We start from the raw sequence: 11,111 nt of genomic DNA, 5'->3' as shown, positions 1-11,111 counted from the left end.
GTTCTGCTTATCAAGGTTCCGCTTATCAAGGTTCCGCTTATCAAGGTTCCGCTTATCAAGGCTCGGTTTATCAAGCCTCGGTTTATCAAGCCTCGGTTTATCAAGGCTCGGTTTGTCAAGGCTCGGTTTATCAAGTCTCAGTTTATCAAGGCTCGGTTTATCAAGGTTCAGTTTGTCAAGGTTCCCTAGGGGACCGAAATGTCGCTCTTTGTAATAATACATTTTTCTACTATTTGAAGACCATTGGAGAACCACCACCTCTTTATTCTTCGTACTCTTGACGGTTCTGTGATCACACAAGACTGCTACTGCTGAGCCCCTGTGGCATTTATTCCATGTAACATGAGTGCACCTTCACCTGGACGCAATTAGCCAAAACACACAAATAAAATTGTGTTGATACAATCTCTTCTGTGTAATGGGGAAAAAAATGACTCTGGGAAAGAAAGAATCCAGTCTTGTATATTACTGATAAATGAACTTCAGAAAAAGTGATTACATTTGAACACTGGAATAAGCTTGTACATATTCTGGCAAGCAAAAGTAAATGTATTAGTTGCAGTGTGTACTGTAGGTAAAGCAGCGTATGCATAAACAAATCAATATATTTTTTTAGTGCTTCAACTACCAAGAGTTTGAAGCACGGATCAATGTGGTGAGCAATTCAGGCTAGTGCTTAAATGCTTCAAAGAAGTGATGGGGCTTCAATGATAACTTGAAAGCTGGGAGCTTTCCTGATGTTTATAGGGTGGTTATTCCAAAGCCGGGGGCCTTTCTTTTGGGAATGCTCTTTTTCCATTCCTGGTGGATTGGAATCGAGGAACACCAAGCAGGGGGCATTGATCTGAGTAGTTTGTTTAACTCATATTGAGTGATGCGTTCCAAGTTGTATGTTGGTGCTTGGCCATGTGTGACCTTGTAGATAGGACTTTTAAATCAATTTGCTGTCTGATTGGTCGCCCCTCTTTATTTCGCTAGATGTATTAATTTGTGGGCGCTAGCGTGGGGGGAGGCTGAGCCCGCCTCCCCTATAAGACAAGATAAACTTTTCAGCCGGTGAGAAACCAGTCTGGGGTCAGACAATGTAGCGGGACACGGGTGTTTTGTATAACAACACTTTATATAGGAGAAACACATAAATCACATACCGTGGCACTCAGAATCGGAGGAACATAAACAATACTTATGACACAAAGAATAGTATGCACCCTGCTGCGCAATTGTCCCACAGTGTCTCTTACTCAGTTCCGGTGGCCCAGGTGCTAACTAATAGGCCATTGTTGGTGCCAGAACAGCATTGGAGCTCATGTGGGAGTATGGCTGTGTTAATAAGTGCAGGCCTGTTACTTCGCAAAGAATGCTTGATCTTGTTGTGTGACAAGCCAAAATAGAGTGAGTACCATCATCAAGTCTGGCAGTGCTCAGGGAGTGGAGTGGGTGACCATCAAAAGGTCTTCCATTTAAGCCTCTTGATGGAGCACAGGTTGTAGAAGCAGGACTTGGCTGTCTGTTTGACTTTTTCTTCCATTGAGAGATTACGATCACTGGTGATTCCCAGGCTTTTCAGGGTGCTGTGGAGAGGTCTTGGATTTGGATGTTTTTCAAGTTCTTCAGTTGACTAATTGGATAATAGTCTCTGTCTTGTCCATGTTTAGTTTTAACAACTATCACCCAGCCACATGTATTGTGGTGTGTGTTGTGGATAATTAGAGTCCCTTCATGCATATTCTTTCGGGTTATTGTGCTTACAAGGCCAACCAGTTGGGGGCTTAGTCAGATATCCCTGCAACACGTTTGAGCCTGTGTAATATGAAGCTGTGGCCAAACGTGTCTAAGGCAGCCAAGTGATCCAATAGGATGAGAATTTATACAAATTCCCTGTCCAAAGAAGGCAGCAAGTCATCTGTCACACTTATCATGACACTTTTGATGCTGTGAAGCCTTCTTAAGCATGAATGATTTCCATCTGGAATGTTATATTGTTTACTAGATGGGCTTGCAGTTGAAACTCAATCCCCTATTCTTGGACCTCAGAGAGAAATGGTCAGACTAAGGCAGATTTAAGGTTGTCCATGAACTTGCTGTGATGTATTCATTAGTTGACAATCCTGATGTTGCTGCGGAGCATGTCTTGAGGCATTCAAAAGCCAGGAAGGACAGGGGTCCATGTCACATGTTGTTGGTTTATGGTTGTTGATTATGTCATCTAGTTCCCTGTGGGACATGTTCGAGAATCCAGGGAACCTTATATTGCTGGGTGTGCAATCCAAGCTTGGCTTTTTCCTTCTGATAAACTTTAGGCCCTCTCTTATTTTCTGGATCTTGGAGTGAAAATCTTCACCATTTGAAAAATGTAAATCTGCAGCTTCTATCGTTACTGCCTAGTAGTCTCTCTTGGTCTTGGCAAGCATGATCTTTATGTTCTGCAATCTTAGATGGCTCCTGTAGTCCAGTAATTCTTCAACCGTGTTAATTTTGTTGCCAAATGCACTCAAGTTTCCTGTCTTTGCGTTTGAGTGCTAGTAGATTGGAACAAAACCAGCTGTTATGGTTTCTACTATTCTTGCATAGTCCTAGAGGAGAGATTGTGTCTATTGCATTTCTAACACAGTTGTTGTAGGTTTCAGAAAGTGTGGAAACATTACTGTTGGCTGCAAAAGCGGAGGCTGTGTCTGTGAGGATGACGTCCAGCAGTATAAGTGGTCTGCCCATTCTCTAGCTCAGAGGGGGGCAACCTATTTTTCAATATAGCCACAGTTGTATGAATGAGAAGTGAAAATCGCCAAACCATGTAAAAATTGAGACATTTTTAATCGAACATTTAAAACAGCACACACTGTTTGTCTGATTCACTCACCTCAGCACTATCACCTGCTGCTGCTTCACTTCGTTGACTCATTCAGAAAGCAGAAACCAGCACAAGCCACAAGGAAAAAGTTTATTTTACTGTGGGAGCTTTGCAAACTCAAATTCTCCACACTTTCATGGCCAATTCGCAACTTGTGGCGATTGGCGACAGGGTTGCCCATCTCAGCTCTAGTTGATGTTTAAAGTTGAAGAGAAGCTTTACTTATGGTGTGGTCAGACCAGGGTACTGCTATTGCAGAGATCGAGGTGAGTACCATTACCATCATCTGAAGACAGTGCGGCTATATGTGGCTAAAGAGTGTGATCTGGCACTTATCTAAAACCTTAGAACACAATGTTAGATTCTTTCTGGTGAACAGTTTGCCGATGAGAACACATTGGGAGCTGTGTATCAACCATCACTTTGTCATAAAATAGTTGCGAAAAATGTATTGTGAACATATTTCACTATCAAGATTTCCAGTTATGTGTGACCTCCTGTGCTGGGCTGAATTTGTACAGTGGCTAAGTGGAGAATTAAGAGAAATTTGAGAGGAGTTAGATGTGCACATTTTATAAGGGGATTTATCATCATTTACATGTAGGGCACAGAAAATAACTTAATTAGCAAGTTTCTTACATTTGATACCACTGAAAGAAAAGAACATGCAACTAGATACATGTCATGGAAACATGAAGGTTTATTTAAGCGGTGCCAAGCCAATAGCCCATTTATTTAAAAGGGCCACACAGTGCCTTAAAATGTAGCATGATTTAGTCAATCTTGCCCATAATCTCATAGTCAATGTCATCTCCTGCATGAGGGCTGAGATGGAGGTGATGGTAGCACTATCACTGTTAAAACTGAATTTTAATTCCTTACAACATTTATTTTCCCCCCACAATATTAGTTAATGCCTAAGTAACTTTTAGTTCCTTCATTGCAGATGACAAATGTAATTTAGAACAATTTAAATGAAGGGAGGCTGCATATTCATTGTAATGTTTTTTAATTTGCTGATTTGTTTCAATTCATTTATTCCTAAATTAACAAGACTTGCTATTTTGTAAAACGGCTCGGAATTCATTTGATAACAAGTTCAATGCTGCTCTCTAGTGGATGTGGAAGCAATCAGCACGCTATAATTAGGCGTTTTAGCTGACTTGTTCTTTTGTTGTATTTTAGGTGTATACGATTTTATCAGGTTTAATTAACGTGGTCAAATTAGATAAATAATTGGATGTGCTAGAGAATGATAACTCATTATTTATTGTAGTCCTTGCCTCTCTAAGTTTTCCCCACTTACAACTTAGATTGTAAGCTTTTCGGGGCAGGGACTCCTTTTCCTATTGTTACTTTTATGTCTGAAGTGCTTATTCCCATTGTGTGTTATGTTTATTACTGCTGGGAAACACTATGTTCATGGATGGTATTCTATAAATACAAAACTGATTTGCAGTTACTATGTGGTTACAAATAACACCGTTTTATGGATGAGATCCAGTGGCCTCTCTTTGGGGAGGCAAAATATGGGATCCCTACTCATATACTTGCACATAAAATTGACACCCTATTTTTCACACATTCAATCTCAATCATTCTTACCAAAGACGTTCACATGTTCAAAATTCAGACACTCATCATTTCATATTTAGGTATTTATACACTCACCGCATCACTATCAAACAAACCCTCACCCTCAAGTACTAAAACACAGGTAATTTACAGTAGTTTCAGGTCAATGTTTTTTTTTTTTAGCTTGTATTTTTTATTGTTTTTCCAAACTGAAAACAAAGGGGAAAACAAAAGGGGGGGGGAGGGGTGGGGAGCGGGTACAGAAAATAAGAAGATGTGGGGGGAAGGGGTGGTCATCTATCATACGCTCCTCGCAGGAAGCGTGTATACATTAACACTTGAAACATCCTTAATCAGAACTAAGGGCCTCATGCAGTAAGCGCCGAAAAAGTGCAATCGCCAAGTGTTCCCTATCGGCATGATTTGGGCGATTTGCCCTCGCAGTATTCAGTAAGGGCCGAATCCATGCCGATCCCTGCCGAATCACTGCGAAAGCAAAACGCAGATGAGCCGGTGATAAAAGAGCCTGGCTCCCGATAACCTGGCGATAGGCCGTTTCTGCCGATAGGTGTTTGCAGCAGAGAGAGATCCGCCACTCTCTCTGCGCAAACATCGGCAAAATAAAAACATATCAAAACAACTTTTACTCATAGTGTACATGTGCAGTGGGTCTCCAGAGCTGAACCGCATTGGTTTCATGTCCGGGGACCCCCTGCTTCCCGAAATACAGGCCCCTTTATGAGGTGCTGGTATCCCTCTGCATTTAAAGGTCCCAATCACGTGACCGCGGAATGTAAACAAAGCAGAGGGATACCGGCACCCCCTAAAGTGGCCTGTATCTCGGGAAGCAGGGGGTCCCCGGACCTAAAACCAAAGCGGTTCAGCTCCGGAGACCCTCTGCACATCTACACTATGAGTAAAACACACATATAAATAAACACTCATTCCTTACCTTTGCGGCTATGTGCTATGGTAACGAAGCAGCATGAATATATTTTTAATAATAGTGTACAGTGAGCAGGGGGTCCCCTGAGCTGAACCGCATTGCTTTGTGGACCAGGGACCCCCTGCTTCCCGAGTTACAGGCCCCGGTATGTGTCATCGGGTGGCAGTGTCGCCGCCATCTTTATAGCATCCCATACGCGCCGTGCCCGCTATAAATATGGCGGCGACACTGTAACCCATGCCCCAAACCGGGGCCTGTAACTCGGGAAGCAGGGGGTTTCTGAGCCTGAAATCAATGCGGTACAGCTCAGGAGACCCCCTGCTTCCGCACAATATGATTAAAACACATAAATGCTGCTTCATTACCATAGCGGATAGCCGCTAAGGCAATGAAGGGGTTAAGGCAGAATAGCATGTTTATTGGGGACATTTGCCCCCAATAAACATTGCAATAAACAACATACACCCCCTGTGTATTTAAAATACATAAACACCAATAAATACATAAAATACATATTGCACTCACCCATGTCTGGCTGCCACGATGAAGGCCATCCTCATCTTCATCCTGGCCATGCCCCCTCCGCTGCTGCAAAACATACACAATAATAAAAACATCCAATGTAATGTCCCCTAACCCCTTAATTACCATAGCGGTTATTAACCGCTACAGTCATTAAGGAGTTAACTCACCCTCACCCTCACCCACCACTCGGGAGGCCTACATACCCTCCCCCAGTAACCCCCCACCCCGTGAGGCCTAACCACCCTCACCCACTACCCACAAGGGAGGCCTACCCACATACCCTTGGGGCCAATACCCCCTCCCCCCACCCCCAGTACCCACAATAAAAACAATTCACAGCCCCACATTAAACATTATTCTATTTATTAAATACATTACCCACCCCCTGTGCCCCCCCATAAATACATGATTTATCCTTTTACATACAGGGTTCATACCCCAGCCCCACGCGAGTCCCCGGCGGGCTGACGGGTCACCTGACAGACCTACAGGGTACCAGCAACATGTTTCACACAGGTTCTGGAGGCCTGTTGGTGGGTCCCGCCAAGCGCCATGGCCCCCAAGTGGTCTCCGCGGGTCACCGTGGGTCACAATTGGGTCCCCAAGGTAGGCCCGCGGATGTCTGGGAGCCCCGGGTCAGACCCACAGGTTTCTGCGGGGCCTCGGGTGGTTCTCACGGGGGTCTGGGGACTCACGAGTGCTCACTATGGGTCCGCGGTGCCCCCACGGATGTGGGACCACTTGTTCTTTCCCGCACACTACGGGTCCGCGGTGCCCCCACCGATGTGAGGCCACCGATTATTCCCCGCAGACTACGGGTCCGCGGTGCCCCCACAGATGTGGGACCACCGGTTCATCCCCGCAGGTGTCACCCGTGGAACCACCAGCCCGATACTCGTGAGATACCCGAGGATACCGCAGGTGGTCTCCAGAGGTCTCACGCAGAACCAAGGAACAAACCCTGAATGTAAAATAAATAAACCTGGCCTATACATTCAATACATACATCCCCCCCCCCCAACACCTACAGTACAATAATGTGCAAAATAACTATTATCCAGATAGGGATAATAGATTATTTGCCCATTATTAATCACATTAACTAGCATATTAAAATAAATAAAGTACTACTGACCTCATCAATAAGAAGCCCCCGTCGCCAGCAACATCCTTGTCTTTCGTTGCCCACAAAATACATGGCCAATACATAGGCAATACATTGCAATTACATTCAGATATCAATTAACCCCTTAAACACCTTATCGGATAATAACCGCAAAGGTAATTAAGGGGTTAAGCCACACTGGCCCGATACCCACCCTTCACCCATTCATTTGTACAGTGGCTTCATCATGCAACTATATATACACATATATATATATATATATATATATATATACAGAGAGAGAGATTATATATATATATATATACAGGCAGTCCTCGGTTATCCGACACAATGCGTTACTCAAAATGGAGTGGTAAAGCGAAACGTTGTAAAGCGAAACACGTTTTCCCATAGGAACACTGTTTAAATGAAAGGTTCCGTTTCTGAAGGCATTTTTAACACTAAAATACACCAAATATTTTATGTAGGCAATAAGATATGCAGCACACACATAAATTATATAGTGTATATACTGTATTATATATATAATATAACATAATAAATAATATATTATATAGTATAATATAATATTATATAGTATAATATTATATATACGCTCTCACGACGCTTTGCAACGTTGTTTATGTGAATGTGTATATATATACACACATACACAACGTTGCAAAGTGTCGTAAGAGCGTTGGATAAGCCATTTTGGCGTTGTAAAAATGAATATAGGTATGCATTGCATAGCGTTGGATAAGCCATTCGTTGTAAAGCGAAGCGTTGTAAAATGAGGACTGCCTGTATATATATATAAAAATAGGCAGATGGCACACACATAAACTGGAAATAGGTGCTTGTCCCATACAGGTAATGTATAGATAGGTTCCTTACCGAGTAAATCCAGGATCCCAAGATCACAAGGCAAGAAGGAGACAGCACACTCAGGAGGTACAAAAAAAGCGTGTATTCAGTAGAAAAACTGGCACATAAACCCAGTTTTTCTACTGAATACATGCTTTTTTTGTACCTCCTGACTGTGCTGTCTCCTTCTTGCCTTGTGATCTTGGGATCCTGGATTTACTCGGTAAGGAACATATATGAACCAATATACAAATAAATGTAGAAGGGTTAGCAAAAACATGCTGTACTCCAAATACCACTTCTCCATACAGACATAGTACAATAAAATCAATTTCCTTTAATAATCCAATCTGATCTTCCAATCAAAATCCTCAAATGCCAATCAAAAGCCTCAAATGCCACTCAAAACATTGCATTTACATTGTAGATATGATGCATACAATCTATGCACCATATACATTCTGCAAATGAATGTTAACAATAACATATTCCAAACAAAATACCAATACATCCAAACAAGTATACTATTTAAACCAATTCAGTAACCATAAAACAATTAGCATTCATTAATTAAATCAATAAACAATTTACATTCCATCCATAACAATTAAACAGTAATTCAATCGTTGAGCAGAACAAGTTATCCTCAGACAAAATATAAGTACCAAAAATAATACAATATACAAAAGCAAGCCTCACCCTGAGCTAAAGTACACCATACAATAGCAAAAATTACATCTATCTAATTTTAAAAAACATGACACACAGATTTATGCATAGCAGCATAGGCAAAATCATTTTAAACACAGCAAAACAAGCTTATAAAACAACATAATTTCTTACCCTGTATGTATATATCGATCTAGACATACAAAAACCTTTAAAAAAATGAACAAGTTAAATAAAATACATTTCTTTAGTTCACTTACCCTTACTTGACCCACTCACGACTTCCGTTGAACAGCTTACTCTCAAACCAATCCACGCACAGGAACCCATAAAATAATAAACCATGTTGGGTGACTTATCTTTTCTATTCAGATGCCCAATACAGTTTTCATGATTACTGAAACAAGTGCAGTCTTTCTTTACCGGACGAGAGAATGGTAATGTTGTTTTTATATATATATATACTAGCTGAGAGACCCGGCGTTGCCCGGGATGTAATGTTCCCGCTCCTCTCTCCTCTCTCTGTTTGTCCCCCATTCACATCAATCCAGTCCCCCCCCTCCCTCCTTTACAGCTCTGTTTGTCCCCCTTTACAGCTTCATGCAGTGTGTGTGCGTCAGTCATTGTGTGTGCGTCAGTCAGTCACTGTGTGTGTGCGCGCGCGCGTCAGTGAGTGTGACGCAGAAACACAAACACACACACAGACTGACGCACACACACACAGTCAGTGTGTGCGTGTGTGTGTGCCTCAGTCAGTGTGTGCGTGCGTGTGCGCCTCAGTAAGTGTGTGTGCGGCAGTCAGTGTTTCTGTGCGCGTCAGTCAGTGTGTGCGTGCGTGCGTCAGTCAGTCAGTGTGTGTGTGTGTGCGTGCGTCAGTCACTGTGTGTGTGTGGGGGGGGTGTGTACGCGCGCACGTCAGTCAGTGTGTGTGTCAGTCAGTGTGTGTGTCAGTCAGTGTGTGAGTCAGTGTGTGTGTCAGTGTGTGTGTCAGACAGTGTGTGTGTGTGTCAGACAGTGTGTGTGTCAGTCAGTGTGTGTGTCAGTCAGTGTGTGTGTCAGTCAGTGTGTGTGTCAGTCAGTGTGTGTGTCAGTCAGTGTGTCAGTCAGTGTGTGTGTTTGTCAGTCAGTGTGTGTGTGTGTGTGTCAGTCAGTGTGTGTGTGTGTGTGTGTGTGTCAGTCAGTGTGTGTGTGTCAGTCAGTGTGTGTGTGTGTGTGTGTGTCAGTCAGTGTGTGTGTGTGTGTGTGTGTGTGTGTCAGTCAGTGTGTGTGTCAGTCAGTGTGTGTGTGTGCGCGTCAGTCAGTGTGTGTGTGTGTCAGTCAGTGTGCGCGTCAGTCAGTGTGTGTGTCAGTCAGTGTGTGTGTCAGTCAGTGTGTGTGTCAGTCAGTGTGTGTGTCAGTCAGTGTGTGTGTGTGTGTGCGCGCGTCAGTTAGTCTGTGTGTGTGTGTGTTTGTGTGCGTCAGTCAGTGTGTGTGCGTCAGTCAGTGTGTGTGTGTCTGTCAGTCAGTGTGTGTGTGTATGTGTGTCAGTGAGTGTGTGTATCAGTCAGTGTGTGTGTGTGTGTGTGTGTGTGTGTGTGTGTGTGTGTGTGTGTGTGTGTGTGTGTGTGTGTGTGTGTGTGTGTGTGTGTGTGTGTGTGTGTGTGTGTGTGTGTGTGTGTGTGTCAGTCAGTCAGTGTCAGTCAGTGTGTGTGTGTGTGTGTGTGTGTGTGTGTGTGTGTGTGCGTGCGTCAGGGTGTGTGTGCGTGTGGCTGTCAGGGGTTGTGTGCGTGCGGCTGTCAGGGGTTGTGTGCGTGCGTCAGTACGTGTGTGTGTGCGTCAGTACGTGTTTGTGCGTCAGTCAGTGTGTGTGTGTGTGTGTGTGCGTGCGTCAGTGAGTGTGTGCATGCGTCAGTCAGTGTGTGCGTGCGTCAGTCAGTGTGTGTGTGCGTGCGCCAGTCAGGGTTTGTGTGCGTGCGCCAGTCAGGGTTTGTGTGCGTGAGTCAGGGTGTGTGCATGCGTCAGTCAGGGTGTGTCTGCGTGCACCTGTCAGGGTTTGTGTGCGTGCGCCAGTCAAAGGGCAGACGCGGGGGGGGTGAAGGGCAGGCGTGGGGGGGGGTGAAGGGCAGGTGTGGGGGGGGTGAAGGGCAGGGGTAGGGGGGTGAAGGGCAGGGGTAGGGGGGGTGAAGGGCAGGGGTAAGGGGGGTGAAGGGCAGGGGTAGGGGGGTGAAGGGCAGGGGTAGGGGGGGTGAAGGGCAGGGGTGGGGGGGTGAAGGGCAGGGGTGGGGGGGTGAAGGGCAGGGGTGAAGGGCAGGGGTGGGGGTGTGAAGGTCAGGGGTGGGGGGGTGAAGGGCAGGGGTAGGGGTGGGGGGTGAAGGGCAGGGGTAGGTGGGAGGGTGAAGGGCAGGGGTAGGGGTGGGGGGTGAAGGGCAGGGGTAAGGGTGGGAGGTGAAGGGAAGGGGTAGGGGTGGGGGTGAAGGGCAGGGATAGGGGTGGGGGGTGAAGGGCAGGGGTAGGGGTGGGGGGTGAAGGGCAGGGGTAGGGGTGGGGGGTGAAGGCAGGGGTAGGGGTGGGGGGTGAAGGGCAGGAGTAGGGGTGGG

This window comes from Ascaphus truei, chromosome 14 (genome assembly GCF_040206685.1).
Source record: "Ascaphus truei isolate aAscTru1 chromosome 14, aAscTru1.hap1, whole genome shotgun sequence".
In the NCBI taxonomy this organism is placed as follows: Eukaryota; Metazoa; Chordata; class Amphibia; order Anura; family Ascaphidae; genus Ascaphus; species Ascaphus truei.
This window is presented reverse-complemented; position numbering follows the sequence as displayed.